The sequence below is a fragment of the Pseudonaja textilis genome, chromosome 14, assembly GCF_049901715.1.
Source record: "Pseudonaja textilis isolate UNSWEBS1 chromosome 14, rPseTex1.2, whole genome shotgun sequence".
NCBI lineage: Eukaryota > Metazoa > Chordata > Lepidosauria > Squamata > Elapidae > Pseudonaja > Pseudonaja textilis.
In genome coordinates this window covers 13,278,996-13,293,458 of record NC_142003.1, presented here as the reverse complement: position 1 = coordinate 13,293,458, position 14,463 = coordinate 13,278,996, and positions in this window count along the sequence as shown.

The following is a 14,463-nucleotide window of genomic DNA, read 5'->3' as shown; positions in this document are numbered from 1 at the left end:
CAAAGAAAAACCAGAAAGTCCAGTCACCCTTTGAAAAAACACTTTTTGGGCAACCATGACCTGGATGACTGAGAATCTCCATAGACGTTAAGGCAAGTGGTTCGTTCAAAGGCATTATTTACAAATTAAGAGGAGGGAGTGGGGAGAAGTATCTCAGCACATCCTATAAAATATAAGCATGATTTTGTTAAAAAAATAAATTTTATTGAGTATAAACATTAAAAACATTGAACGTGGTAGTCTTCTTTGATATACATTTCTGTCAATACATTTTGCATTTATTTATTTAATTTATATTGCCGCCTATTCACCCATGGAGACTCAAGACGGCTTACACAATGTAAAACCATACTTAAAGCCAAAAAATAATATTTAGAAAGATAAAGAAGCTATGTACAATTTATGTATATTTATATACATAAATACTGTACATTTAGACTTTGTAGTTTTTAAATCTTATTAATCTTCAAATATGAGATCCCTTATCTCTCCCCTATTTCACCTTAAGTTCTTATTTCAATTTTATGAACTCCCTTTCATGTCCTTCCAGTAGTAAAATTTATTCCAAATTTTATGGTATTCTGATTCATATTGATCCTTCAATTCTAAAGTCAACCTATCCATTTTGTCGTGTTGTAATATCTTATCAATTGTAAGTTCCTCCCTAGGGATTTCACTTTCCAATTTTGGGAGAATATCATCCTTGCTACTGTGATTACATATAAACATGATTTTTAATACATGAAATGGATACGAATAAAAGGGAACATTTGGACAGGGACAGTAGGCACGCTGGTGCACTTATGCACTGTGACAAATAGAGTTATTAAATTTATATCCTGCTTTTATTACCAGAGGTCCCAGCAATGCACGCAGAACTCCTTCTCCCCATTTCCCCCATAACAACTGCCCAAGAGAGGAGCTGGTTCAAAGACCACCCATGAGGAGGACTAGAACGTGGCTCCCAAAGTAATGGTACCCTGCTCTGCTTTCCCCAAAGGGACCGGAGCAGTGGCTGATTGGGGCCTTGAGAGGCAGGGGCCCTTAGGGGCTGCAGCCTCTTCTCCCCATCCTAGGTCATCTACATGTCCATGAGGAGGCCCAGGTGAGGTCAGAAACATGGTCTAGGACCCCCGGGCCTTTAGCCTCACCAGGCACTGGTCTCAGCTGCTCCTCCATCACAAAAGAAGGACCATTGTGAAGCAGGGGAAAGTAACCGAACATTTTAACCCTTGAACCTTGGATCTGGTGCACACACGAAGAAACACACAATCTTACAGTTTGCAGTTGCTGATACAAATGAAGGCATTTTTTGTAAATAAAGGTATATTGGTTTGGGCAAACTGGTAGCTCCGAAGATCAGCTGGGAGCAAACCGTTGGCTCTGAAAATCAAGGCATTTCCTTACCCCACCCACCCCCTTAGCTGTTTTCCAAAGGTCAGCTGTGCCGCACGATTTAAATTAGCTAGAAAGCAGGAAATTGTCAGATTTCTTGCTTTCTAGCTAATCTAAATTGTGCAGCACAGCTGATCCCCCCTCGCTGTTGTACTGCTTTGCTCAGGAGGCATCCCTGAAACCCAGGAGGCAAAAAGTGGGGTGCGTGGGATGCCACATGGCCTCCTCCTGCCCCATTTTTGCTCCCAGGAGGCTTCCCAGAGGCCCAGTAGGCAAATTATTTTTTAATTGATAACAGCCTCTCTTCTCCAATTGCAGTGCATTGTCCCTACCTGATAATTATGATGAGGATCCCACAGTATCTATGGCCTTTCTTATTCAGTATGAATTATACTAACCCTCTTAAGGCAGATAGAATTTTCTACTGATTGCTCCCATGCAGGAATTATAAATGGCCAGTGAAGTGGAGGCGCTGCAAAATGATTGATTACTTTTTGGTAGCAGAACACCCTGGATACTGGCAGTTATATTGAAGCATTTAATCATCCCGCAAAATGGGTGATAGCCAACTCCGATATCGGGTAAACGTGACAAGGGAGATGTTAAGGGTGAGTATACATGACTGACTTTCAGCTGTTAGTTCTGCACGTAGGCAAGGGTGAATTGGTCAGGCAACCGGCTTTAAAAAAAAGGTCTATCTGCTGAAATACGGCATAATCCTATCTGAACGACATGAATCCTAAATCGAAATTATAAATAAAGAATGACTGAGTACTCAAAGAGATGTTGAAAGTGTTAATCCAGTTCTCCTTGGGCAGAAATGAAAGATCTGAAGAAGCAGCTCACTGCCTGGATGGAAGGGAAATATTTCTCTCTCTCTCTCTCTCTCTCTGCCTCCCACTCCCTCCCTCCCTGTGTAGGATGTAGCTCTTCCTGCTTGGGTGGATGGCTAGACTAGAATCTAGATGAACTACAAGGTCCCTTCCAACTCTGTAAATCTGTAAATATCTCTCTCCCTCCCTCCCTCCCTCTCTGCCTCCCTCTCCCCTCCCCCTTTTCCCCTTCTCTTTTCCCTCCCTCCCTCCCTGTGTAGGGTGTAGGGCTTCCTGCTTGGACAGAGGGTTGGACTAGATGACTTACAAGGTACCTTCCAATTCTATAAATCTCTCTCTCTCTCTCTCTCTCTCTCTCTCACACACACACACACACACACACACACAGCCCCATTAGCCAATTCAGAGATGTTGAATCTGTGCATTGGAAACTAATAGGGATTTATTTTCAGGTATGGCGGGAGTCGGGATATATTTACTATCAAGATTACATTCTGGCCTCCTCCACTCAGCCCCGGAACCTGCTTCCCGGCTTCAGTGGCCCTGGTTCAGGTCAGGTTGGAAGGGACCTTAGAGGTCTTCTAGTCCAGCCCCCTGCTCAAGTAGGAGAGTCTATACCATTTCAGACAAGTTACCTTCCAGTGTCTTCTTAAAAAATCTTCAGTGATGGGAGCACCCACAAGTGCTCCACCAGTTGATTGTTATCTCAAGTTATTTCTTCTAAGTTGGTTCTTTCCTTGATTAGTTTCCATCCATTGTTTCTTGTTTTGCCTTCAGGTGCGTTGGAGAATAGGTTGACTCCTCTTGTCTTTGGGGCAGTCCCTCAAATATTATTTCTTTTCTTATTTTTATTTTTTTATCTTATTATTTCTTCTCTGACTTGCAATTCAAAGCTGAACCGGCTTGTGATGGTGAGAGCTGGTTGCACAGCAAAATGGGGATTCCCTCTCGGAAATTTTCACCTCCTGGCTTCATCCAAGGGAGAAAAATGTTCATGCAATTGGCCAGCTGACACAGGCCCCTTGGGGTAAGGCCTGCAGAGGCTCTGGCTGGGAATACACCAGTGGTGGGATTCCAGGTTTTTTACTACCGGTTCTGTGGGCGTGGCTTGGTGGGCGTGGCAGGGTAAGGATACTGCCAAATCCCCCTTCCCTCCCCACCCCACTAACCTGCTTTCCAGCTCCGTTCTCCTATGCAGGGCAACCAAAGGAGACCCAGTCGATCAGCTGGGACTCGATGGGAGGCGGAGAAGAGATGGGGTTGGCGGGGCCAGTCAGAGGTGGGATTTGCCAGTTCTCCAAACTACTCAAAATTTCCACTACCGGTTCTCCAGAACTGGTCAGAACTGGCTGAATCCCACCCCTGGAATATACCCACCCTGAAAGAAATGGGACATCGGGGAGCAGTAGGTTTGCAGCAAGGCTTGTAAATGGGGGAAGATTGGCCTGGAGAGGCAGCAGCGGACAGGCGGGGAGAGGGAGAGTTTAAGAACAGAAGAGGAGTTGTGGAAGCAGGGGAAAAAGAGCACAGTGGCTTATTAGAGGACGTAATGCAGTAGACAGTAATCCGATAACATACAATAACTTAAAAAGCACCGAGAGACAAGGCGGAGACATGGCTAGCAACATGTCAAGGCCAAAACCAAGCGGGAGACAAGAACAGGATTTCACGAGGCCAAAGATCAGATGCAAAAGATGTTTCCGGCAATGCAAGGCAGCTCCCGCTCAGTTTAGATCCTCGGCCGCTTAGTGGGACAAACACCCCTCAGCCGGAGAATTCTGCACCCGCAAAGTAGGTGCCCTGTATGTCAGTGGCATGAGGTTGACCACGCTTCTTTCTCAGATTAACAGAGTTGGAAGGGACCATGTAGGTGAGGGGTGTCAAACTCAAGGCCCCGCAGGCTGGATCCGGCCCATGTGGTGCTTAAATCTACCCTCCGGGCCAGCCTGAAAATATCAAAGGACTGGCCTGCGGTGACTCTGCCGGCCAAAATGGGCCATGGGGGAGGGGGGGCTGCATGCAGAGGTGGGATTCTGTTGGTTCGGACCTGTTCGGGAGAACTGGTAGTTCTGGCGAGCATTTGGCCCCGCCCACCTGCCCCGGCTCTTTCCGGTGCTTTATTTCCTGGTTTTTTAGCACAGCTGATTCGTGCGGCAGAGTGGTTTGCCACACATCACCTGTTTTACTCACCAGGGAGGCAGAAGAAGGTAAGTAATTGAGTTGAAAATGGGCTCTTTAAAATGTAGAGCACGCGTGCAAAGCTTGTGTTTGGCGCTTTGCGTACACTTTGAACGCGGTCACCAAACAGGTTGTTACACCGGTTGAATTGCACCACTGGCCATATGCTCCCACCCCGTCGCAGCCCATTTTCGGCCTCCCCGGCCTGCAGCAGCACTCTGCTGGCCAAAACCGGCCATGGGGAGCAGAGGTGACATTCAGAGGTTCTGACCAGTTCTGGAGAACCAGTAGCGGAAATTTTGAGTGGTTCAGAGAACTGGCAAATCCCACCTCTAACTGGAGATTTTATAGTCTCCTTCCCCTGCCACGCCCCCCAAGCCACGTCCACAGAACTGGTAGTAAAAAAAATGGAATCCCACCACTGATGCAGAGGCCCCACAAGGACCCCACAAGGCCCGTTTTTGGCCTCCACAGCCTCCAGCCCACGCCCAGCCACACACCCCTGCGCGGCCCTCCAAGGTCAAATACAACCCTGATATAGCCCTCAAGGAAATTGAGTTTGACACCCCTGTTGTAGGTCATCTAGTCCATCTGGCTTCTTGTAGATTTAGCCTCATGCTGCTTACTCACAAATTGCCTACTTTGGAGGGTGCAGAATTCTCCGGCTGAGGGGTGTTTGTCCTGCTTCTTGGAGTCTGACTCTGAGGCCGGGAAAGAAATCTGCTTTCCTGGGTTTCGAGGGTGGCATCAGCCGTGACTCCAGGGCACCAGTGGGGTGTGGCAGTTGTTATTTGCGAGTCTCTCATGAGTAATCACTGGTTCTCACTCCAAAGTTTACATCTTCTAAATTTTTAAAACAGAAAGGGACAGTTTAAAGTGTCAAAGGCTTTCTTTTAATCTGAACCAAAATGAATGCTACTGCCTTTTCATTAGGCTGTTGCAAATATTCTATGTACTATATGGTGAAGGAGCCATTGACCCACCTTTAATTTTACTATTCGTTTCACACCAAACACTCAGCGTGAGCTGTTAACCCCAAACTTAATTACATATCCTGATTACTTGGGTCAGCTTTTGCTTTCGGTTCCAAATGATTTTATTTTATTTCCTTAAGCGTGCCAGATTTTGCGTGTGGTATGTAAGATGAGCAGCAGTCTGATTAACCTGTTTACCTGACTGACTAATCCAGATTAGCTATCTTATGTCTGGGCGGTGGGTCCCAAGGAGAAACGAGACTCAAAATAGTGACAACAGCTCTTTATTAGGAAACCAGATACTGAGACAAGACTCCCAGCCGAGGCAGCTCCTTTTATAGAGATGGCTGCGGCTAGGCAGCCTATGACGTGCATTTGAGCTTGCCGCGCTTGGTTTTACCCAATTGCGGCAGCCGAATAAGAACCAATCAGAACGCTTAGTTCTGTCCAATCACGGCCCGGATTTTCCAGACCAATAGGAAGGCAGGCCTACAAGCCTGCTAGTATGGAACAAGCTACATGCCTGCTTTGGTTTTTATGGACTGGTCATTGACCACAATACAAATTCTAGTCTTGTCATTGGCTCCAAGCCTGGAAGATATAGGAAAGGATCAGTGGTGGGATTAAATTTTTTTTTTACTACCGGTTCTGTGGGTGTGGCTTGGCAGGCGTGGTAGGGGAAGGTTACTGCAAAATCCCCCTTCCTTCCTAACTCCACTAACCTGCTTTCCAGCTCCGTTCTCCTGGGCAGGGCAACCAAAGAAGACCCAGCCGATCAGCTGGGACTCAATGGGAGGCAGGGAAGAGATGGGGTTGGAGGGCCCAGTCAGAGGCGGCATTGGCTGGTTCTCCAAACTACTCACAATTCCCGCTCCCGGTTCTCCAGAGAGGGCTGGAAAGCACGGTGAAGTGGTATATAAGTGCTAATATAGGTTCCTAGGATAATGTTGCAAGATCCAATCAGGGTCTGTCACTGGGATCAAAGGTTTGGTTTTCTGAGCTTTCAGACTGGTGATGACGCCCATCCTCGGGGAACTTCCCTCTAGCAGAACACGTGCTTGGCGCTATTCAGCGAGACATATTTATGTGATGCCTTCCTATTGGTTGATTGGTCTGTTGATGGCCACCAATTGGCTACTGTTTCCTCGTGCTACCAACGTTCCTGAGAAACTGGTGGTAAATCAGCATTAATGTTGATTGACAAGGGGCCCATTTCCCAGGCTTCAATCGTTTCCCTGGCTATCTTGGTACCTTCATGACCAACAATCTTAGAAGGAGAGACTCCAATGGGGAGCCCGTGGTGAAAATGACTGCCTGTATTGAAGGAAAAGGTGGAAGGACATGAAGTGCATGTACCAGAGGAAGTTAGGTTATCTTTTCAAATCAACATTACAAATACTTATGACTTATAGAGTAGAGTTGGAATACCTGTAACGAATAGAAGGAATGACTTGGAGTAGCAGGAGAGACACCAAGATCATTGTCAGATAAAAGAAACCTGATTCTGAGGCAGAAACTGGGATATGTCTCAGGTAAGACCCTTCCTGGTTCTTGCAAAGGGAAAGGCAGGGATGGGATTCATCTGGTAGGGATCGATTCGGGAGAGCTGGTAGTTCTGGTGATCAGTTGGCAGGGCCTAGTCTGCCCTAGTCTATCCCTTGTTTCCTTGTTTTGAAGCCCAGCTGATTCGCATGGCACAGTGGGTTGCAGTGCCTCGGCTGTTTTATTCACTGGGGCTGCAGCATAAAGTAAGTTTTAGAGATGAAAATGGCTGTTTTTAAAGTGCTGCGTGCTCAGGACGCGCTCACCGGACCGGTAGTTACACCAGTTGAATCCTGCCACTGGGGAAGGGAGGGGGGAGGGAGAAACATATTCAGCTTTGCAAGACGTTGTTACTATTACTTTATAATAAAAGTAGTTGTCATGCCCCTGTCGGAGTCTGAATCCGAGGAGGAAGACAAACAGCTGACAGGGAGTAGGAGTGTGGCTCCGTTGGCTATGGAGGAAACTGAGGAAGGGCAAAGTCCGGCTGGGCAGAGCAGGGAAAGAGGTAGAACAAGGGAGAGGGAATTCAGAGGAAGACCCAGGCCCACCACCCTCTTCATCCTAGGCACTCAGGGAGGAATGGAGAAGAGAGCAACGTGGGTTGCATGGCTTATGCGGGAGGAAAGGGCCCCGATTCCCTTCATTAGCCACACCTGGGAATGAAAGTTTAAAAGAAATGCATGCTGAGGGCGGCATCTGCTGTAAAACAAACGTCTTGTGTTTACTTTAGTTATCTGCGTTCCTGGCATCCTCCCAACCAGGTTGAATTACTGCTGTTCCTTCATGTATGGAATTCCTTCTCTTGCCCTGCCAGACTAATTACCTCAACTTGCCTTGTTTGGACTTATAGTTACAGTTTTTGTTGACCACGTTTTGGACTTGATTCTCTGCATCCAAAGGCTGTTCCTGGGAGAGTTTTTCTCCAGCCCAGAAGGTAACCAGGACATTGGGGGCAAAGTTGGAGCTAATAAAGGGTCTCCTACTGATTATCTGGCTGGGTGGCCTTTGTGCCACCCTAGTACTAGTATTCTCCTGCGTGATTTGAGTGTCCTAGTCTGGTCTCAAGGCACTGACAATATTTGATAACGGAAGATCAATGGAACCAAATGGGACATTATTTTACCAAGAATATAAACTTTACTGAATAAACCACATTGGCAGAGAAGAAGCAAAACTCTGGGTTTCCTGTGCAAAAGCAAGCATAATCAACCCCCCCTTGCCTACTGGCCACTCACAGTCTGTAACGTCCACCAATCACTCCTGCTCATTTTGTTATGGGAACCTGCCAGGCAGCCACGCTGGGACACCTGCTCAGGGGGTCCTTGAGTGGAAGCAATGTCTCGCAAGAACGACGGATGCTTGCAAGCCATTCTCTCCCCCTCTTGCATTCCATTCCACCCCTCCCCTTCACTGCCAAGCTTGCGAGGAAAAAAGAACGTAGGTGAAAGTGTGAGTCAGCCTTGACACCAAGTTTTACAAATATTAAATCTGCTTCTTTGGACCTGAAGTTGAAATTTATCCATCAAAGATTTTATTCCAAATCTGTCGGATGCTTCAAAGGATTTGTCAGCAAGGAGGGATTATAGATTTTTTTTCTCTGCTAGCAATGTAAGAATATATTAACTCCCATGGTTTGATTATGCCTGGTTTTGATTTCTTTCTGGACGAATATTGCAGTATGTACGAGTAGATATCTGGGTAATTATTTTCAAGTTAAAAATATCAATATGTTTTTGAATTGTCGCCCCAAATTGTGAAATTATTGAGGAGCATTAATTGTATTGGGTGTGGGGAGTAAGTGAGAAAGATTTAAGATTGGAAAAGTGCTGTTTCCCTGCCTATAAGACTGAATTCAAACCTGCAATTTACACATTTGTAAAAAGGGTATTTTCCCCACTTAACAAAGAATAAAAAAAATACATTTCCCTTTGGCATAAATTACACGATATTTTGCAAGGACGGACAATTCTTATGAACAATTTGATACATTGTTATTACATGATTGACTGGATTGATGATCTATCCAGGCAATTTATATTAATTTAGCCAGTCCACATTTTTAATTTTTGTTTCTTTTGGTATTACACATTCATAACTCATGTTGAACATGACTGTTTTTCTTCTCTTTTAATGTATTTTTTATATTTCTCTGTGATGGATAGATAATGAACTAAGGTTGCACCTTCTTCCCCCGCCTTCCTTTATGCCCCCTCCCCTCTGCCTCTCCCATTGCAAACTCCTCCCCCCCATTCCCTCTGGCCTTTCCTGCTCCCCCCATCTGGAAAGGTAAGGCAGGCCCAGCCCTCCCCTTCCTTCCATCTCTCCCTTCCCCCTTTACCGTGGGAGCCAAGTATTGCCACATTTGTCTATGGAGATTCTCAGTCACTCAGGTTATGCTGACATTTACCTTTGGGACAAATACCCTTTGAATGGTGTGGGAGAGTATGAATGGATTTCCTGAAAAATTGCACACATTTGCACCACTCAGGTGACCCTGATGACGCAGATAAACTTCCAGGTGGCCTCAATGACTCATTAAAAGAATGCAAATGACCGGCTGTATGCAATCCTTCCATTCCCCACCATCCAGTCAGAGCTGAAGAAGCTTCTTGGATGAGAAGTGAAACATCTTCAAAGAAAAACCAGAAAGTCCAGTTGCCTTTGAAAAAGCACCTTTGGGAATTGCCACATTTCTCCTGCCAGACAACTTACTTACACAAAGGCCTTCACTTGTCCACCTAAGGATTGTCCAGTAAGGGAGTCTTGATTGTCCAGGTGAGAAACCCTTATGAACTGTCAGCACCTGTTTTTCCTGAAGGTTTAATTCTCCTTAACCATTGGAATCCTTTACTTATTGGTCTTCTTACAAATACTATTAAATATAGAGTAGAGTAGAGTAGAGTAGAGTAGAGTAGAGTAGAGTAGAGTAGAGTAGAGTAGGATAGGATAGGATAGGATAGGATAGGATAGGATAGGATAGGATAGGATAGGATAGGATATAGAAATAGAATAGGAATAGGAACAGGAATAGAATAGAAATAGAATAGAGCTGGAAGGGACCTTGGAGACCTTCTAGTCCAGCCCCCTGCTCAAGCAGGAGAACCTGTACCATTTCAGGCAAGCGGCTGTCCAGTCTCTTCTTAAAAGCCTCCAGTGATGGAGAACCCATGAATTCTGGTGGGAAGCTGTTCCACTGGTGAATTGTCCTCACTGTTAGGAAGTTTCTCCTCAATTCCAGGTTGCTTCTCTCCTTGTTTAGTTTCCATCCGTTGTTTCTTGTCCTGCCTTCAGGTGCCTTGGAGAATAATTTGATCCCCTCTTCTTTGGGGCAGCCCCTCAAATACTGACATACTGCTATCTAATTTCAAAGATAGAAAGTTAAAATGCAAAAATTTAAGTAGGGAAGGGGGACAAGGAAGGCCAGAGGACCTCCTCTTTGCTCTTTCTGCTTACCCATCCTTCTAATGAACCCCTGAAAGTAAAAGAAAAGACCCCTTAAGCCTTTTGACACCCAGTGTGATGACCCTGAGTGTGGCACAAAGGCAACACAGTCAGGTAATCAGTAGGAGTCCCTTTATTAGCTCCAACTTTGCCCCCAATGTTGTCCTGGTTACCTTCCAGGCTGGAGAAAAACTCTCCCGGGAATAGCCTTTGTCTGCAGAAAATGAAGTCCAAAACAGAGTAAACACAAACTGTAACTTAAAGTCCAAACAAGCCAAACTTCCCACAGTTGGGGAGACACCAGAAACACAGATAAGCCATGAGGATACAAGATAAAGTCATGTTTTCTCCCAGCAGCTGCCGCACTCAGCCTGCCTTTCTTATCAGCTGTCTTCCCAGCTGCAGCTAATGAAGGGAATCAGGGCCCTTTCCTCCCCCGTAAGCCATGCAACCCATGTTGCTCTCTTCTCTGTTCCTCCCTGCGTGCCCTAGGATGAAGAGTGGGTGGGCTTGGGTCTTCCTCTGAACTCCCTCTCCCTTGTTCTACCTCTTCCCTGCTCTGCCCAGCTGGACTTCGCCCTTCTCCAACCTCCTCCACAGCCAACGGAGCCATATTCCCACTCCCTGTCAGCTGTCCAGCTTCCTCTTTGGATTCAGACTCCAACAGGGGCATGACACCCAGGGTGAAACTGAGACAGTGCCTTTTTCCATAGTTAAAACTGGCAAAACCCAGTAGCTTAACTAAATCAGAAAATCCCCTCTAGATATTACAAGTTCTTCATTCCAATGATAGACAAAGCCCTCACCTTGACTTAAAAAAGTCAAGATTGCCAGTCACATTTTCTTTCCTACCTGGCCGGCTGTCTTTCCTAGTAACACCCCGAAGGCAGGCTGAGTCCACACAAGCTCTTCCTGGGACAAGAGAGAAACGTCAACCCTGTAATTTCGTGGCCACTTTCATTCCACTGTGAGTGTCGGTCATGCTCTCCAATAAAACTTCACCTCCGCTTCAAGAGCTTGTCTTGGGCTCTTTGGAAACCCAGCCTGGAATGAACCAGAATTTTTGTTCCATTGGGGCAAAAATTAAAAAAATAATACAACTCCCCCTCCCCCATAATAACATTTGAAAAGGTACTTTCAATTTTCATCAGGACGGATGCGATCAAAAGATATAATATGCTTTCATTTTGCTGCAACAAAAAACAAATATAGAACTACAATAGAAAAATATATGCATATCAAACAATCAAGGAATAACAGCATATGTTTTTTCCATGCGTGGAACTGGGGTGGACATGGCCCGAGTGTGGTATATACTCAGGGGTGGGATTCTACTTGGTCAGACTGGTTCTATAGAACCGGTTGTTATGGTTCTGAGCAGTTCAGAGTACTGGCAAATCGCACCACTGGCTGGCCCCTCCCCACCTACTCCCCTCCCACTCACTCCTTACCTGGCATGCGCACCATCCAACTTGCCTGCTTTGTGCCTCTGCCTAAGTTTTGGTAAGTTCCTGTTGTTCCTATTTCTTCCCCTGATCATCAGCTGTTCCGACTGTTACCTGTGACGGGATATTTAGATTAGCTAGAAAGCAGGAAATCGTTCGATGTCTTGTTTTCTAGCTAATCTAAAAGCAAAGCTGAACCTTCCTTAGGATTGAAGCTTCTATTTTTCAGTGCAGACTCAGGCAATAGATTGTAGAAGGGTAGATCTCTGAGTGAATCTGTGATTCTGTGAGCAACTCAATCTGCCTGCCTGCTTTGCCTGATTTTGGGTAAAAGTTTCTTTTTTTAAAATATAAAATTCATTATTTACATAAATATTTACAATATTTACATACAAGCCACACCCAGCCAGTCATGTGACCATCAAGCACGCCCAGTCAGCAAGCCATGCCCACATAATCACATGAGCACCAAGCCACACCCACAAATTAGGCCACACCCACAGAACCAGTTGTTAAGAAATTTGAGTCCCACCCCTGTATATACTGTAGACCAGGGGTCTTCAGCCTTGGCCACTTTAAGCTTGGCGGACTTCAACTCCCAGAATTCCCCAGCCAGCTTTGCTGTGGACAATTTGTGGGTTCTCTGATCCTCTTTATTATTGATATTCTGCTGCTCTGAGAAAACAGGCTGACTGAATTTTTATTTTCAATCTTATGTAGCTCTTGGAGCCAGTGTTTTTAGCCTGAAGATAATCAAAGGATAACAGAGACTCTGCCTGGATAACTCATTCCTGTTCCATTGCTGTATCCTTGATGAAAAATAAGCATCTTCTGGAAAGAAAGGTGTGAAGAGTTCCATCTCCAGCCAGTATGTTGTGACTTGCCTCCGTGCCCTCACATTCAGCTGGGCAGCCTTGTTTCCAGCCTGAAGCACAGCAAGTATGGACTTTAGCCATCTAACCTGTATGGACTTGAGGCACTTTCCTTGGAGTGAAGTCTAACCTGACCTCATTTAGGATTTGAGCAAGAGCTTTTAGCCTCAGAAGCCCTGGCTCCAAGGGCTGCAGTGCAGAGAAGAGCAATCAAGGGAGATTGCTGATTTACATTGAGAGGTGAGGTCAATTGGTTGGATGTGTTCCAAACCTGGGAGAATGGGGAGGGGGTGGAAGCAGGGGGGGTGGGCAGAGGGGTGCAGTCGTTCCATTAAGGTTGTGTTCTGACCAAGGCTTCCCGAGACCATAATTAAGTACATACATAGTCCAAACAACTCTTGTTTTATTTCAACGCTGGGAATTATGTTCATTCCCAGCCCATAATGATTCCCTCGAGATAAGCACCCACCTTTCTCTCCTTTGAATGGTTGCCAACAACTAAAGTGCCAAATGAACTATAAAAAAACAACCAAAGTAAAAAGTCCACATAGAGCTTCAAGGATTAATCTGAACAGAATGAACGACTTTGCTTCCTACCAAGGTTTCTTCATCTTTGCCTGTCCTTTATCCCTTAGGGGAGGGGCAATCACCTCCAAGCCTTACTCCTGAGTTACCCCTTTTGTCTCAGCTGCTCTTGCCTTCTGACAGCTCTGCGCATAAGCGCACTGGGAACCAGGCTCCCCTGGTTCCTCTGCCTCGCTGCTGCCAGACTCTGGAGGCTCCAGAGTCAGCACCCCACTCCCAGATGGTCCTGGCTCCATCTCTGTATTGGACGCAGGACCCTCGTCGAAGTCCTCCCCAAACTCCCAGACTGGTCCCTGTTTTTCCCCACTGTCTGATTCCACTGCTGTCTGCACCGGCTGCCGCCGAACTACAACAGATTGTGACACCAAGCTTTGGGGAATAGATAACACTTTAAAAGATCTAGACAGATTTGAACACCAGGGCTTCATCCAACAAAATGCAATTCAGTGGTGAGAAAATTAAGGCCCTGCACTTAGGCAAGAAAAACCAAATGCACAGGAACAGAATAGGTGTCTATGCAGATTCTCAGTTATCCAGGTCATGGTTGTCCCAAAAGTGCTTTTTAAGAAGCAACTGGATTTTCTTGTTTTTCTCTGAAGACATTTCGCTTCTCATCCAAGAAGCTTCTTCAGCTCTGACTGGATGGTGGGAAATGGAAGGATTTATACTCCCTGCAGACAGCCAGGGGTGGAATTCTACCAGTTCGCACCTATTCGCTAGAACCGGTTGTTAACATTCTAAGCAGTTCAGAGAACCGGTTGTTAGAAGAAATTGCTGGGCTAATCCTGTAAGGAAGGCAGGAAGGAAACATTCTGGTGTTGCTTACAGAAACTGCCTCTCCGTTAACCCTTATTACATTCTTGGCAGGACTAGACTTCCTGTCTCAGGAACTTCTCTGGAGTATTTTTCCCCTCCTTTGCTGGTACTTTGCTTGTGTGGAGTGACCATTTTAAGTTACAATGGCACTGAAAAAAGTGACTTATGACCATTTTTCACACTTACAACTGTTGCAGCATCCCCACAGTCATGAGAGGCCAGGCGAGGAGATGCGTGCCTTGATGTGAGTGATATTGAGTTGGTCACACCCAGCCAATAACATGACCACCAAGCCATGTCCACCCAGTCACATGACCACCAAGCCACACCCACCACATAAGCCATGCCCACAGAACTGGTTGTTAAAAAATTTGAATCC